Source organism: Salvelinus fontinalis, chromosome 9, assembly GCF_029448725.1.
Source record: "Salvelinus fontinalis isolate EN_2023a chromosome 9, ASM2944872v1, whole genome shotgun sequence".
Taxonomy (NCBI): Eukaryota; Metazoa; Chordata; class Actinopteri; order Salmoniformes; family Salmonidae; genus Salvelinus; species Salvelinus fontinalis.
The window spans coordinates 25,397,247-25,413,599 of NC_074673.1; the positions used below are offsets into that span (position 1 = coordinate 25,397,247).

Here is a 16,353-nt window from a genome sequence, read left to right on the forward strand (position 1 = left end):
ATCTCAGACTGGCCAATAAAAATAAAAGATTAAGATGGGCTAAAGAACACAGACACTGGACAGAGGAACTCTGCCTAGAAGGCCAGCATCCCAGAGTCGCCTCTTCACTGTTGACATTGAGACTGGTGTTTTGCGGGTTCTATTTAATGAAGCTGCCAGTTGAGGACTTGGGAGGCGTCTGTTTCTCAAACTAGACACTCTAATGTACTTGTCCTCTTGCTCATTTGTGCACCGGGGCCTCCCACTCCTCTTTCTATTCTGGTTAGAACCAGTTTGCGCTGTTCTGTGAAGAAAGCAGTACACAGAGTTGTACGAGATCGTCAAGTTCTTGGGAATTTCTCACATAGCCTTAATTTCTCTGAACAACAATAGACATGAGTTTCCAAAGAAAGTTTTTTTTTTTCTGGACATTTTGAGCCTGTAATCAAACACACAAATGCTGATGCTCCAGATACTCAACTAGTCTAACGAAGGCCAGTTTTATTGTTTCTTTAATCAGAACAACAGTTTTCAGCTGTGCTAACATAATGTCAAAAGTGCTTTCGAATGATCAATTAGCCTTTTAAAATTATAAACTTGGATTAGCTAACACACCCTGCCATTGGAACACAGGAGTGATGGTTGCTGATAATGGGCCTCTGTACACCTATGTAGACATTCCATTAAAAATCATATTTCAAAAACAAGGACATTTCTAAGTGACCCCAAACTTTGGAACAGTGTTGGAAGTTCCAAATTGTTTGCATAGTCAATATAGACATAGCAGTGACACACACACGTAACCCACCAGACATGCCACCAAGGGTATTGTACGGTACCAGTCAAAAGTTGACACACCTACTCATTCCAGGGTTTTTCTTTATTTCTACTATTTTCTACATTGTATAATAATAGTGAAGACATCAAACCTATGAAATAACTTATATGGAATCATGTAGTAACCAAAAATGTGTTAAACAAATCAAAATATATTTTGTATTTGAGATTCTTCAAAGTATGCTATTCTCTGTGATACAGGCGATTGAGCAGCCATTGCGAACCAACAAGATCACTCGGCAGATCTATGAACATTCCGTCTTCATCAAGGCCATGCACGGAATCGTCATGGGGGGCATCCACCCCTTTAGCTGCATCTTCATCCAGCTCTTCATCATCAACAGCATCTGGTAAGAACAAGGGTCAAGTCTGCAACTCAACCATGAGCCTGAATTAGCCTAGTGGTGCTTGTATAATGATTCATAAAGAAACAAGTAATTAATTGATTATTAGATTGTAAATGTTAATTACACATGAACAAATTGTAACGGCTGATTTCCTCCTCTTCGTCTGAAGAGGAGGTGTAGCAGGGATCGGACCAAGACGCAGAGTGGTAAGTGTCCATGTTTTAATATAATCCACTGAACACGACAAAAAATACAAAACAACAAAGTAACCTAACCGAAACAGTTCCGTGTGGCATGAACACAGACACAGGAAACAAACCTACAAACCCACAGTGAAAACAGGCAACCTAAATATGGTTCCCAATCAGAGACAATGCAAAACACCTGTCTCTGATTGAGAACCATATCAGGCCAATAAACAAACCTAAACATAGAAACACATAACATAGACTGCCCACCCCAACTCACGTCCCGACCATACTAACTAAAGACAAAACAAAGGAAAATAAAGGTCAACCCGTGACAGTACCCCCCCCCCCCCAAAGGTGCGGACTCCGGCCGCAAAACCTAAACCTATAGGGGAGGGTCTGGGTGGGCATCTGTCCGCGGTGGCGGCTCAGGTCTCCTACCTGGCTTAGCCACACTCCCCGTGTGCCCCCCAATAATTTTTGGGGGCTGACTCTCGGGCTTCCAACCGCGTCGCCGTGCTGCCTCCTCATACCAGCGCCTCTCTGCCTTCGCTGCCTCCAACTCTGCCCTGGGACGGCGATATTCACCTGGCTGAGTCCAGGGTCCCTTGCCGTCCAGAATCTCCTCCCAAGTCCATGAATCCTGTGTCTTCTGCCGCTGCTGTCCTTTACACTCTGCTTGGTCCTTGGTTGGTGGGTGTTTCTGTAACGGCTGATTTCCTCCTCTTCGTCTGAAGAGGAGGTGTAGCAGGGATCGGACCAAGACGCAGAGTGGTAAGTGTCCATGTTTTAATATAATCCACTGAACACGACAAAAAATACAAAATAACAAAGTAACCTAACCGAAACAGTCCCGTGTGGCATGAACACAGACACAGGAGACAAACACCCACAAACCAAAAGTGAAAACAGGCAACCTAAATATGGTTCCCAATCAGAGACAATGCAAAACACCTGTCTCTGATTGAGAACCATATCAGGCCAATAAACAAACCTAAACATAGAAACACATAACATAGACTGCCCACCCCAACTCACGCCCTGACCATACTAACTAAAGACAAAACAAAGGAAAATAAAGGTCAGAACGTGACACAAATAAGTAAATACCTAATAATTTATTTGAACCAATGTCAAAAGCAAGGAGACTGAATTTGATTTATTGTTGAGTATTTTTTCAACATTTTATCTCAAAAGATGTACTACATGTTTGGGTTCCTGTTCCTGGTGTTCATCATTTTCCTTATCACCTGCTCCAAGGTCATCATCCTGCTGTGCTACTTCCACTTGTGTGCAGAGGTGGGTGGAGCCATGCATACATGGATCTGGCATCACAATAATGGTATACTGTGCTCTCTCTCTCTTTGCATGATGTAATATTTGTAAAACGGATTCCTAACGTTTCCAGTTTGCCAGATTATCTGTGCCATTATGTTTAGCTACCAAAAGTGAAGTCTTTGTGTCAACAGTAAATCTATTTTAGTTTCATGAAAACATTCTAAATGATGCAAATGTTTCTTTCTCATATGACTTAATTTATCTCTGCTCATCGATCCAAGCACTTAGATGTCACTACAGTGTAAAAAAATGTATTGAGCCGAACCTAAAGAGCGTCTTATGTTTTGTATAGGACTCACTGGTGGTGGCATTCCTTCCTGACCAGGCTATTCATGGCATTCAACCTGTTTGTTTACGACTTGCACTACTTCTCCAAGCTGCAGATCATCACCACTACCATCCTCTACTTCACTATGATCATGGTGCTCATTTTCTTCCTCTTCACAAGGGAGTCAACAACAGCGCCACACTACGCAAGGCTAGACTCTCTATCAGGTTTAAGTAGAGGCGCTCAGACACATTTCATCTTAACGGACCGTGCTGGAGCTTTTGGCAGACTTTGGCAGATTCATCGGCTGTTTCCAGCCACTCGTCTCAATAGGAATTTTATCCGCCTTTAAGAAATGGAAATGTGTGGTGCTGTATTAGCGAGCCGATGTAACAGTATAACTTTACGTCGTCCCCTCGCCCCGACACGGGCACGAACCTGGGACCCTCTGCACACATCAACAACGGTCGCCCACGAAGCACGGTCGTTACCCATCGCTCCACAAAGGCCGCGGCCCTTGCAGAGCAAGGGGCAACCCTACTTAATGTCTCAGAGCAAGTGACGTAACTGATTGAAATGCTACTAGCGCGCACCCGCTAACTAGCTAGCCATTTCACATCCGTTACACTCACCCCCCTTTCAACCTCCTCCTTTTCCGCAGCAACCAGTGATCCGGGTCAACAGCATCAATGTAACAGTAAAACTTTAAACCGTCCCCTCGCCCCGACACGGGCGGCGAACCAGGGACCCTCTGCACACATCAACAACTGACATGCACGAAGCGTCGTTACCCATCGCTCCACAAAAGCCACGGCCCTTGCAGAGCAAGGGGCAACCCTACTTAATGTCTCAGAGCAAGTGACGTAACTGATTGAAATGCTACTAGCGCCCACCCGCTAACTAGCTAGCCATTTCACATCCGTTACACTGAGACAGTTGAAAATATTGATGAGATATTTTAGTTGCCTGTGTGCTCCTGAAGTGCTGTGGTATCTCACTGTTAAAATCATCCTAGAGTGTAGATGAAACACCTGTTGTATTTAATGGGCTGATGTGGGTAATACTAATACAGAAATAACCATTGTAAATGTATATTCTCTTTACTGCATTTTGCCATTTTATGCCATTATGTTTACCACTTCAATGCCCTTAAATCTGTAGTTTAAAGCATGGTTCGATATTGACATTTAGCGAGCTAATCAAGATAGAATCTGAGAGATCTCACCTTTTACGTATCTCTGTAGCAGTTAGCTCTCATTTCGTCTGGGCACTGCATCAGCCAGATGAAGCAACTGCACATTTAATATTCTTCCCCATCCCCTCTTGTCTTGATTCTACAGCTAACATTAGCCAACTTGAGCAGAGATCTCAGCTTGCTAACTAGCAAAGCCAACCAACTACACATCAAATATACACAGAGCAAATAATTGTTTTCTAAACTGATTTTAGTCTCAACCAAATTACAAGTACATAGCTTTATCTATTCCTCTGTTACACAATATAATAACCACAAGATACAGGCTAGCCAGAAAAGCTCTAATGCTAGCTAGTTAGCAAGCCATGTAATGCCAATAGAAAAGAGGCTAGTTAGATAGCTAGCTAGCATTAACTTTGTAGTGGTTATGCTATGTGGAAACACTCATTTTAATTATTCCCTTCATCTTCTTCACACCGATGCCTTGTTGTAGCTTTCAAATTCTGTGAATAGCATTTAGCTAGCTACAAATGTTTACAATTTGATCCATATTTAGCACAGTGGGAAGTGTGCTTCCAGACCGGAACCCTGTGAAACGTGAGAGCGCGTTCCAGAATGACAACACCTCACCTGATTGGTCGGAAGAAAAAGCCCTGTCCCCCAGAGCTTGTATATTTCTCTGCTGCTTGGTGGCAGAATTTGTTTTTACAACTGCAAAACTTTTACCCGAGGTTAGTCGCTAAACTGGTGCCAAAACTCTGGGCGCACAGGTTCGACATCGGCAAATTTACTTTTAATTCACAGAGGAATATTCACCAGTCGCAAGTTTAGTAAATTAGTAAATTCATTCTCAAATTCAGTTGCATGCTTGCAAATCTTATTGAATTTATTCACATATCAACTGACATGTTTGCAAGTGTTCTTGTATTTATTCAAACATCATGTTATGTGCTTGCAAGTGTTGTTGCATTTATTCTAAAAATAAGTTTTTTTTTTGTTGCAACTACATAACGGATTATATAGGTGCAACTAATATTTTACATGTGCAGGTCATGCTTTACATCAGGGATGGGCAACTGGTGGCCCGCGGCCCCCTTTAGCCTGGGTCTCAATTTACTGTTGAGATTTAAAATAATAGAATACACAATTCGAAATTTGATTGTGCATCAGCAATCACTCAATTAGCAATTTATTTTTAGATTGGTAAATTAGTCTAGCGGACAGCTATCTGAACTTGTAGTAAGCATGGTCGAATTACAGACCGGGTGAGGCCCATTGATCATCAGTTATCATATTAAAAACTGCAAACATTTGCCTCCACCCTACCACAAAATGTGTAGAGTTGCAGACCCACGAGCCACTGTGGCCCCTCATGATGAGTTCCGTTTTTTGTGGCTCCCACTCCCATCAAAGTTGCCTATCTCTGCTTGACATGCTTGTACACTTAAGGCACTATTTTACCTTCATATTATTCTTTCAAGGAACCAGTTCTATGGCAAAAAACGAAATTGATCTGAAACACTGCTTAAAGGCCTACCTAACAAAGATTAAAGATCTTGATACTAATTGCATAGCTATTACACAATAGTGGAGACTGCAGTACGAAGCCTGCAGTACGTAGCCTGCTCACACTTTATATTTAATTTGTAGAGTAATACGTGTTGAGTTTCAGCACTTTCTCAAACATTCTGGAAAAAATTAAATAACATATCAAATGGATGGACTGAGGCGTTCCGACTGTGTCTAGATGGAGCCACAAGGGGTCAGTAGTTGTACATTTATGAGCTCGCAGACAATGCCATTGCCGATACCCCATCAGCGTTTTCATTCAGTCTTGTGTGTGGCATATATTATACTTTGTGCATATTTATAGTTTTTTGCTGTAGATTGATGTTGAAAACAGTTTGTGGAAGGACTGTAACATTACGTTGCTCTTAAATCTATGTATTTTTACGTTGTAGTTACATTAACAGATATAGTGTAATTTGCCTACACATTGTGTAGGAGAAGTCTAGATTTATGTGTTCTTGTTCTATTTATTTTACATGCTTTAATTGCCACTATCTGTAAAGTTGACATTTTCTCTCAAATTAATTGTCCACACAAAAGTGAGACACGCTTTGTTGGAATCCTGAGAATGTGGCATGCACCAATCCAATAGAAACACGTTTTGCTAAATGAATTTCACTGATCCCATAGTATAGACCAAGGGTCCCTACCCAACCCTGTATCTCACTGGCACCTTGATTCAAGCCTGTCCATTAGCTCAATTACATATCATATCTGTGAAGATAAGGTTACTGTACACTACCAGTCACCCAGATATATTCCAGTTAAAAGTCTATAGGCAGATTACATCAGAAGAAGTTCTCTGGTAAACTGTGTTTGTGGTAATTAGAACATGTAATGTGCAATCTTGACTGACTCAATCATATGCAGTATTAAATCAGTGCCTCCATGGCAGACTTTCAATAGTCTTCTGTCCTGTAAAAATGATGCGCAAAGCTAAGCAGATAACTGCGGAACTATTAAGATACTTGTTAACTGAGTTTCTAAAGATGATCAAAATCAGCTGCAGACTTTGAATATTAATGTCCCCAGACTACATGAATCATAGACTTATTGTCACGTTCTGACCTTAGTTCCTTTGTTTTGTCTTTTGTTTTAGTATGGTCAGGGCGTTAGTTGGGTGGGTTGTCTATGTTAGTTTTTCTATGATTTTATATTTCGGTGTTTGGCCTGATATGGTTCTCAATCAGAGACAGGTGTTAGTCGTTGTCTCTGATTGGGAACCATATTTAGGTATCCTGTTTTCTGTTGGGGTTGGTGGGTGGTTATTTTCAGTCTTTGTGTGTCTGCACCTGATAGAACTGTTTCAGTTTTCACTTTGTTGTTTTGTATTTTGAAGTGTTAACTTTCATTAAATAAGATAAACACTTACCACGCTGCACCTTGGTCCTCTCTTTCTCCCGACGACAACCGTTACAATTATATTTAATATCATATACAGTGCCTTCGGGAGTATTCAGACCCCTTGACTTTTTCCACATTTTGTTACGTACAGCCTTATTCTAAAATTGTTTTTTTTTTAATCCTCAGCAATCTGCACACAATACCCCATAATGACAAAGCGAAAAGAGGTTGTTAGAAATTTTTGCAAATGTATAACAAAAAAAAAAGCTGAAATACTGTCTTGGCCTGAATGCCAAGCGTCATGTCTAAAGGAAACCTGGCACCATCCCTACTGTGAAGCATGGTGGTGGCAGCATCATGCTGTGTGGATGTTTTTCAGTGGCAGGGACTGGGAGACTAGTCAGGATCGAAGGAAAGATGAACGGAGCAAAGTATAGAGAGATCCTTGATGAAAACCTGCTCCACAGCACGCAGGACCTCAGACTGGGGTGAAGGTTCACCTTCCAACAGGACAACGACCCTAAGCACACAGCCAAGACAATGCAAGAGTGGCTTCGGGACAAGTCTCTGAATGTCCTTGAGTGGCCCAGACAGAGCCCGGATTTGAACCCGATTGAACATCTCTGGAGAGACCTGAAAATAGCTGTGCAGGGACGCTCCATCCAACCTGAGAGCTTGAGAGAATCTGCAGAGAAGATTGGGAGAAATTCCCCAAATACAGGTGTGCCAAGCTTGTAGCGTCATACCCAAGAAGAATCAAGGCTGTACTCACTGCCAAATGTGCTTCAACAAAGTACTGAGTAAAGGGTCTGAATACTTATGTACAGTTTAAGTCGGAATTTTACATACACCATAGCCAAATACATTTAAACTCATTTTTTCACAATTACTGGCATTTAATCCTAGTAAAAATTCCCTGTCTTAGGTCAGTTAGGATCACCACTTTATTTTAAGAATGTGAACTGTCAGAATAATAGTAGAGAGAATGATTTATTTCAGCTTTTATTTCTTTCATCTCATTCCCAGTGGGTCAGAAGTTTACATACACTCAATTAGTATTTGGGGGCATTTCCTTTAAATTGTTTAACTTGGGTCAAACATTTTGGATAGCCTACCACAAGCTCCCCACAATAAGTTGGGTGAATTTTGGCCCATTCCTCCTGACAGAGCTGGTGTAACTGAGTCAGGTTTGTAGGCCTCCATGCTCGCACACACTTATTCAGTTATGCCCACACATTTTCTATAGGATTGAGGGCAGGGCTTTGTGATGGCCACTCCAATACCTTGACTTTGTTGTCCTTAAGCCATTTTGCCACAACTTTGGAAGTATGCTTGGGGTCATTGTCCATTTGGAAGACCCATTTGCGACCAAGCTTTAACTTCCTGACTGATGTCTTGAAATGTTGCTTCAATATATCCACATAATTTTCCTGCCTCATGATGCCATCTATTTTGTGAAGTGCACCAGTCCCTCCTGCAGCAAAGCACCCCTACAACATGATGCTGCCACCCCGTGCTTCACGGTTGGGATGGTGTTCTTCAGCTTGCAAGCTTCCCCCTTTTTCCTGCAAACATAACGATGGTCATTATGGCCAATTATGGCTATTTTTGTTTCAGCAGACCGGAGGACATTTCTCCAAAAAGTACGATCTTTGTTCCCATGTGCAGTTGCAAACTGTAGTCTGGCTTTTTTATGGCGGTTTTAGAGCAGTGGCTTCTTCCTTGCTGAGCGGCCTTTCAGGTTATGTCGACATAGGACTCCTTTTACTGTGGATATAGATGCTTTTGTACCTGTTCCCTCCAGCATCTTCACAAGGTCCTTTACAGTTGTTCTGGGATTGTTCTGCACTTTTCGCACCAAAGTACGTTAATCTTTTTCTGAGGTCTTGGCTGATTTCTTTTGATTTTCCCATGATGTCAAGCAAAGAGGCACTGAGCTTGAAGGTAGGCCTTGAAATACATCCACAGGTACACCTCCAATTGACTCAAATTATGTCAATTAGCCTATCAGAAGCTTCGCGTCTCCTACCTGAGCGGTATGACGGCTGCGTGGTCCCATGGTGTTTATACTTTATACTATATTGTTTGTACAGATGAACGTGGTACCTTCAGGCATATGGAAATTGCTCCCAAGGATGAACCAGACTTGTGGAAGTCTACAATTTTATTTCTGAGGTCTTGTCTGATTTCTTTTGATTTTCCCATGGTGTCAAGCAAAGAGGCACTGAGTTTGAAGGTAGGCCTTGAAATACATCCACAGGTACACCTCCAATTGACTCAAATTATGTCAATTAGCCTATCAGAAGCTTCTAAAGCCATGACATCATTTTCTGGAATTTTCCAAGCTGTTTAAAGGCACAGTCAACTTAGTGCATGTAAACTTCTGACCCACTGGAATTGTGATACAGTGAATTATAAGTAAAATAATTTGTCTGTAAACAATTGTTGGAAAAATTACTTGTGTCATGCAGAAAGTAGATATCCTAACCGACTTGCCAAAACTATAGTTTGTTAACAAGAAATTTGTGGAGTGGTTGAAAAACAAGTTTTAATGACTCCAACCTAAGTGTATGTAAACTTCAGACTTCAACTGTAAATGTGATATTTCATTACTTTGTTTTTATTTTAGCAAAAATGTCCAATAAAATGTTTTTACTTTGTCATTATGGGGTATTGTTTGTAGATTGATGAGGAATAAAAACAATTTAATACATTTTACAATAACGCTGTAGCATAACAAGATGTGGAAAAAGTCAAGGGTTACGAATACTTTCCGAATGCACTGTAAATAAATTAATATAAATAACTTAACATCTAAATACACAATGACGAACGAACAAGCTTTTTCAAATGTGGTCTTATAGCCTGAATAATGCTTTTAATAGATATTATGTTGTTACTCTGTGTGTGTAGGCTATATTCTGCCATGAAAGAACAATGCATTGACAAGAGCACTGCCACACACTGTATAGAGTGTCTGGTTGTGATAATAGGTGTTTCAAAATACAGAAAATAAATTGTTCATACCAGATAACTTTTTCTTATATCTGATAGTCACCATAAGGGTCCTACTCAAGAAGGCTACCCGACCACCTTCAGGAACCACACTCCTCTAGGTGAGTACCCCTCTTCTACGAAGTGTATTGCAGCTTTAATACGGTCCATAATGCCTTGCGGTGTCACAGTTCCGATGCAATGTGTTTACTAGCAAAAGTAATGAAATGGGGAGAGGCAATTTTCCGCAGCATATTGGTCAACCTGCAATGGCTATAGCAGGGACAGTGCATCGTTAAACTTTCAGTCAAGGATATTACAACGCTGCTAATTTTCTCATGATGCAGTTTTCTCTTTGCTGTGGACCGTGTCACGCTGTCGCAGTTCGTACAAGTAATTTATAGGCTTCCGCCGAGTCACATTTGCAGATTGCATTTCTCTACAGAATCTATTTTTCCTAAACTTCAGTCCCAATAGAGAAGACTGAGGGGGACTTCTGTTGGTGTTTCGGCACCTACAACACGAAGGTAAGAGATTACGTTTGTAGTTTCCCCGCTAATGTTAAAGTATTCCCGTTATACTGTGTTTCTAAAGTAACTTCCCCTTCACAACATTATCCCAGGTGTAATAACACGGGGCAGGGATAACGGAAACATTATTATCAGGTTGCATAGTGGAACAGTTGTGCCCCTTGCAATGTCGCGGTTTCTTTCTTGCCGTAAATAACATCACACTTTCAAAACAATAGTACAGCATTCCGGGCAATTTGGCAGACTTGTTTTCTCTGTGGGCATATATAGGCTACATCCATGCATCGTCTCTCTATCTGATAATAGACTATAGCCCATACGTTTATATGTTTATAAACATTGAATATTCCAATTACTAATTTCCTATGAGTGTACATAGCCTATTTCCCACTCACAATTCAGCTTTTAACACTATTTGATGTAGGCTACCTACAGGGCTATTTATTGGGACTATAATTCTATTTCCAGTTACCCACTTTAGAGACTAACTGAAGAGTAGGCCAATACAATATTTCGTGGGATATGATGTATTAGAGCTGTAGTTGTGCTCCCTGTGTATTGACACTTTCATCAGTTACAATCAGCTATTACACAGATGTTGAAGCAAACCGTGTTGGCCAGTAGATAATGTATATCAGTAACTGAGTATTGTGTGTTTTGGGCTGCCTACTGTACACCACTGTCTGTTTATTCATAACATATTAAAGAAACAGGCCTACTCCATAAAACCGGTTTCATTTTCCTTCGATTAAGAAGCTGTAGTATCTCCATTAATCCGACAGCTGTGCTAATGCATGTGTTCAATTACTGCTCTGATGAACTGATGAGATCGCCAGAACATGGACTAAAATAAACCCATGTCCTGATCATGCACAAACCAACCCTCCAAACCCTTAGCCAGAGCAGAGGCCAGGAGACCGGGTCTATTGCCACAGTCAGTGGTGCTGCTATGGCTCTGCTCCCGGCATCAGGCTGGCACTTCAAACCTGGTCCACTTATAGAGCCATCATGGCAGAAAAACAAATGCGGTATTATTTCTGCTGGCTAAACGTGCCGTCCAGATGTTCAGGATCCTGCCAGTGTTGAGGCGAGGCGAGGGCCACTCTGGAGTCTGGATGTTATATCCAGCCAGCCTGATGTTAGGGAGGGAGAGGTGAGAGGAGTGTGTGGCTCCAGAAGTTCCTAATGGAAAGCTTTACAGGAGCTGGGTCTATAACCGTGGCAATGGCGTGACTGGGGCTGGTTTTAATCCCTGGTGAGGGATGGACGTCTCAAACTCCCTTTCCTTGGAGATTTTTGGATTAAGGGGATGAATGGGGGGGGGGGGGGGGGTAGCCTGAATTCTGAACAAGTGTTCGGCTGGAAGGGTGAGCTCGAGACAGCCTTTGTTTTTGGCCCTTCCAGCATATTTCAGGTGGCCTTCTATAACTACAGGACCTTTTTTGGCCAAACTTCAGCCAATTACCTTGTAATTACCTTAACTCAACTTTTTGTATTATCTTAACTGTCTAGACATATTTATTTTATAGTCATTTCAAACTTGCACAAATACAAATGTTTTCCACTTTACAATCCAATGTGAACTGTTTCACTTTAATTCTAGTATAACATATATACAGAGACACCACCCACACAAGCAGAACATGTATTTTCGTTCTGAATAGCAACTTTAATCTGTTATTTATTTGTAACTAACTTTATTTAGGCAGTAGGTCTCATCATTGTAGTCAACCTAATGCCATTTTGGACCTGGTCTGACCTGAGAGGATACTGCTGCTGGCAGTGTGGAGGAGGGAGTAGACTTTAGAGAACCAACCACAAGACTCCTTGCTGACATTCATTCCTCTTTCTTGTTTTCGTATTTATGTGGAAATGGGAGTGGGGCTCCTGTTTATAAAAATCAAAAAAATCAAAAATGCTTGTTTTATGTAATTCAATAATAAGATTTACCCAAAGATTTAGCCTATTTAGCTTAGTTTTTTAATCATAGATTGTACTACAGTTCTTCTAATTCCTTCCTCCCAATATAAAAATATTCAACCCACAAAATCACCCACAAAAAAAGCCTGGCACTCTGTAGACTATATAACTGATGTAGTCCTTTAGCTGTGAGTAGAATCTATTGTGTATTCATGTTAACCACAGCCCTGAGATCAGAGGGCTGTGCACAGAACCAACCTTATTTCCACGCCATGGCCCATTGCATTCTCACCAGCCAGGAATGCACACTCTGGATGTTATCAGTCTCCACGCTGCAGGATCAAGGCCCATCTCTGGAGGGAGATAGCCTGCCGGTGCTCTGCTGGTGCCATGTGACGACCTGGCTCCACAGTTCTCATAAAAATTAAAAATAAATTAATTTCACCTTTATTTAAACAGGTAGGCTAGTTGAGAACAAGTTCTCATTTACAACTGCGACCTGGCCAAGATAAAGCAAAGCAGTTCGACACAAACAACAACATTTGACGGGGGGGGGGGGGGGGGGCATATAATACAAGCTTGTCTGGATGCCTGGCACTGGCATGTATATGTAGTGGAATTCCTTCCTATAGAAAAGATAACTGCACACATGATATTAACTCTGCATATTTATTGTGCTGATGTTTGTGGTCAGAAACTCCTCCCAATAGCCCCCACCCCAAAGCTCCTCTATGCACAACTTCCTCAGTCTTGCATACCAGGCTGTTTTGCATTGTGGTATATAGGCCTGAGGCCCTAGTACGACCAACTACCCAGATCTGTTGTGTGTATGAGACATGAGAGTAAGGCCAGGGCAGCACTTGATGGCTAACTGGGGAGATTTAAAGGCATAGTTTCTCAGCCTACTCCAAAACACGTGCACGCACGCACGCACGCACGCACACACACACACACACACACACACACACACAAACACACACACAAAAAAGAGTCCCCACCACCACAATAAAGCAGAATCTGTCTCTTGCTATGGCTGGGAAACGGGGATCCATTTCACAAGAGGCCTAGTCTGGTACCAATTACACTTGAGTGTATACATTTCTAGTAATTACAACGTAGCCGTGAAACAGGAAATTCAATTTGAATTAAAGTTCAATAATGGAAATAGTTTGTAAGCACCAGAACCCCCTATCGCACAAAAATAACTCATTATGGATTGTGGGGGGATGGGCTCTGTTTTACTTTTTGTAATCAGGATAGGGTTGAAGTAAATGTTTCTTTTGTTTTTATATATCCCTACCTCTGGTGTATCTCTGCTCTCATACCTTCAATGGCCTTCAACCTCTCCCCTTTGGATAAGTAGGGATGCACGATATATCGGTGAACATATCGGAATCGTCCGATATTAGCTAAAAATGCCAACATCGGTATCAGCCAATGTCTAGTTTAACAGCGATGTTAAAAACTGATGTCAAAGCTACTGTGCATACCTATATAATGTAGGTACATGTCGTAATGACGCAACGTAAAATGTTGCGCTACACTTGCAACACAGCGTTCCTAACCTAGCCCACAATATCTGCTATGTGGATCGAGCAGTCAACAAGTCGAGCAGTCATTTGAAAGAGTAAGACAATTTCAGTGAGACAACTCAAAGGTGAAATCCATTAAAGCCAAGATAATGGGATTCATTGCCCTTGACAATCAACCGTTCTCTGTCGTGGGTGATGTTGGCTTTCGCCGACGGGTCGAGCACCGGTACACACTACAAAGTGCGCTATTTTTTAGATGTTGTCCTACCGGAGTTACACAGTAATAGCGTCACTACTATTAGCTTCACGACATACATACTATGGAACGCCTTGGGTTTGGGTCTTTGCGTGTCAAGAAAGATACAGTAGCACTGTCAAAGCTGTACAAAAAAGTCTGCAAACAAGCAAACACCGGCCACAAACGATGTGTTAACAATACGTGTTGGTAATAACGCATCATTTGTTTGACCGCAACTTCTGTGGTAGCTAGCTTTAGCTTGGTACCTAGCTAGCACCAATACAACCAGCCTGAAAACAGTGACCAGTAGAAACTGCAGTCATTTTCATTATTCTTAGCGATGATTTAGGAATCCTTGTGAGTAAGTATTAGCTAGGTTGCCACTTGTTGTTCGCCTATTGAAATTGAACTTTAGTTCATGAAAATAAATAGCTAGCCAGCTACTTAACCCTGTTGCCCAAAGCTAACGTTATATGCAGCCAGCTAGCTTCAGCTGGCTAGTGAGGCTCAACCTGACTGGGTTATGTGTTGTGAAGCTAGCCACAATAAGGATTAGGCACAATAGTGGAATTTGCGGTTTGCATTCAAAATAAAAGTATGGCATATTTCTCCGGGCCGTGGACCGTCACTGGAGGCCTGGTGCGTGGAGCCGGCACAGGTTGCACCGGACTGATGACACGCTCTTCAGGGCGAGTGCGGGGAGCCGGCACAGGACGTACCGGGCTGGGAAGGCGCACTGGAGGCTTAGTGCGTGGAGCCGGCACAGGTTGCACACGTGACTGATGACACGCTCTTCAGGGCGAGTGCGCTGCAGAATACACCTAACCAACATCTCTCTCCGATCTCCCTCCAATTGCTCCATCGACTCCCAGACGGTCTCTGGCTCTCTCCTCGGCTCAGCCGACCGCCCCTTGCACCCCCCCCCCCCAACAAAAATCTTGGGGTTGCCCTTGGGCTGTTTGTGGCCGTGGACCCCGGCGTCCTCGCTGTCCTCCTATACTCCTTAGCGACTCCCGCCAAGGAAGGGTCTCGCATCCACCCAGTATTTCCTCCCATGTCCAACTCTCCTTTACCTCCTGGGCACGCTGCTTGGTCCTGTAATGGTGGGATATTCTGTCACGACAATAACAATACGACAATAACAACAAAAACAATAAAATAACAATAACGAGCAGTGAGTAGCAGCAGAGTAAAAAAAGGGGGAGGGGGTCTATGGAAATAGTCCAGGTAGCCATTTGATTAGCTGTGCAGCATTCTTATGGCTTGGCGTTAGAAGCTGTTAAGAAGCTAGACATGGCGCTCTGGTACCGCTTGCCGTGCAGTAGCAGAGAGAACAGTCTATGACTAGGGTGGCTGGTGTCTTTGGCAATTTTTCTTCCTCTGACACCGCCTGGTATAGAGACCCTGGATGTCAGGAAGCTAGGTCGCAGTGATGTATTGGGCCGTACGCACTACCCTCTGTAGCGCTTTGCAGCCGGAGGCCAAGCAGTTGCCATACCAGACGGTGATGCAATCAGGATGCTCTCGGTGGTGAAGAACATTTTGAGGATCTGAGGACCAATGCCAAATATTTTCAGTCTCCTGAGGGGGAATAGTTGTTGTCGTGCCCTCTTCACAACTGTCTTGGTGTGTTTGGACCATGATAGTTTGTTAGTGATGTGGGCACCAAGGACCTTGAAGCTCTCAACCTGCTCCACTACAGCCCTGTCGATGAGAATGGGGGTGTGCTCAGCCCTCCTTTTCTTGTAGTCCACGATCATCTCCTTTGTCTTGATCACATTGAGGGAGAGGATGTTGTCCTTGCACCACACTGCCAGGTCTCCAACCTCCTACGAATAGGCTGTCTCATCGTTGTCGGTGATCAGGCCTACCACCGTTGTGTCATCGGCAAACTTAATGATGGTGTTGGAGTCGTGCTTGGCCACGCAGTCATGGGTAAACAGCGAGTACAGGAGGGGACTAAGCACGAACCCCTGAGGGGCCCTAGTGTTGAGGATCAGCATGGGCGACCCATCAATAAGTCCAGGATCCAGTTCCAGAGGGAAGTGTTTAGTCCCAGGGTCCTTATCTTAGT

The 16,353-nt window shown here is 42.7% G+C and overlaps 1 protein-coding gene and 1 long non-coding RNA gene across 3 annotated transcripts in view; one reads left to right on the plus strand and one right to left on the minus strand.

Moving 5' to 3' along the window:
- Positions 1-1,370: 1,370 nt before the first annotated feature.
- Positions 1,371-4,776, minus strand: LOC129862327 (uncharacterized). Its single transcript, XR_008760756.1, has 2 exons — positions 4,183-4,776; positions 1,371-2,082 (listed from the first exon to the last, which is right to left on the minus strand). It is a non-coding gene; the product is annotated as an uncharacterized LOC129862327 (long non-coding RNA).
- A 5,428-nt stretch (positions 4,777-10,204) lies between these two features.
- Positions 10,205-16,353, plus strand: part of LOC129862328 (ras association domain-containing protein 8-like) — a 35,111-nt gene continuing 28,962 nt past the window's right edge. For both annotated transcript variants that reach the window (XM_055933848.1, XM_055933849.1), the window contains exon 1: positions 10,205-10,586. The gene's annotated coding sequence lies outside the window, so the exon portion shown is untranslated. The remainder of the gene's footprint in view (positions 10,587-16,353) is intronic.